The sequence below is a fragment of the Branchiostoma belcheri genome, unplaced genomic scaffold (assembly GCF_001625305.1).
Source record: "Branchiostoma belcheri isolate BF01 breed outbred unplaced genomic scaffold, Haploidv18h27 scaffold47, whole genome shotgun sequence".
Classification (NCBI taxonomy): domain Eukaryota; kingdom Metazoa; phylum Chordata; class Leptocardii; order Amphioxiformes; family Branchiostomatidae; genus Branchiostoma; species Branchiostoma belcheri.
In genome coordinates, this window is record NW_017804098.1 from 1,070,062 (window position 1) to 1,071,642 (window position 1,581).

Below are 1,581 nucleotides of genomic sequence, written 5' to 3' on the forward strand. Positions count from 1 at the left end.
AGAGAACTAAGCTGGTAATACAAATGTATCTCTTTTAATATGATCTGATTTAAGGCAACACTTATTTCATGCAGGTACGGTGATAAAAAGAATATCTAGCCCTTGCTGTAGGAGGATGATAACTTTACAATCGTAATACCATACAAATGTATGTTATACACATGTACTGCTCAATGCTAATACGCTTTATGCTACACCATTATCAACCGATACAAATTTGATGGCAAATGGCTACAGTACCTTAGCAGGCTGAAGGTTAAGAAGTCTGACCTGTCACACTGTTTAGGACTTCCCCATTAAGGAGGAAATCCCCTCTCACCTGAACGATTGACATGTCGTCTTTAGAGTGTACAAGGAAGGATTGATGAAGGCACAGCCTGGAAACTGGGGAAGGGAGGGAAAGGTGCAAATTGATATATGACTGTGTGGTTACAATGGACAGAAACCCACAAGTCATTATTTTTCATTTTCTGACAACTGTTTTTTCAGCTCTACTAAAATATTATTAAATGTATTTGTGTCAGACTGCTTCAGATACAGCCATTGTTCAATACATATGTGCTGGAATATGGCTACAAGGAAGTGTCACATCAATTATATTGTACTACAGTACCGGTAGTTGACTGGGCATATGAGATAAGAGATAAGTATAGCGATACATTTTGGATGACTAAACTTCTCCATTTATGTTCAGTAACCATGATATTCCAGAAGAGAGTAAGTTGTCATCTGAGCACCAGTGAATATATGGTCCCTGTTCTCGGGTACTTGCATTTGCAGTCAGCCCAGGGGTGCATGCTATGTTAACTTTGTTACTTTGTAGCCCTGAAATATTAATTACATCAATTCTTGTAAACAAAATAGAGCTGTTAATCTGAGTAGTGGTCATTATTGGTAATTACTGAAGAGATTGCTCACACTTCCAAAGGGATTCCTTGAATTAGAGGGACTTATGGTAATTTATAGCATAACAGTTGTATGTAATGTGCCTTTAACTTGCTCGCAGTCATTGTCTTGTATCTCTAACTTAAGAAAGCAATTTTGGAAAGAAGTATTAACACTCTGGTAATGTAAAGGAAGGTAACAGTGTGCCTTGCAATTGATCTGTACATGCATATGCACTTTAGAAGTCAGGAGTGTCAACCAATGGTCACAAATGGTTTGGTATCAGGAAACTGTCCTGGTATAGAAGTAGCAGGAATTGGAAAGTGTCCAAGCAACCACACATGCAGTTTCAGGTAGGCCTTTGGCAAAGTTGGCCAGGCCTCAAGGCCTTTTACATTTGCATATGACTCCAGTCGGTCAATACGTCCCATCAATATAGTACATGAATGTGAACACTTCTCTACCCTATTAGTACTCATTGTACATCCTGATGAGATCGTAGAATATTGACCAAATTGTACTACCTAGTAGCTGTTCTCAGTGAAATTACAGCTGTAAAATAGGGTTCAAGAAACTGCTAGGTGATCTTGATTCTTCATTGACATATTTCCTTCAAATTTATTTTGACCTTAAGATTATAGGTCCAGTTAATTGATCCCCTCAGTGGAAGCAATTCACTGATCTACAGACCATATT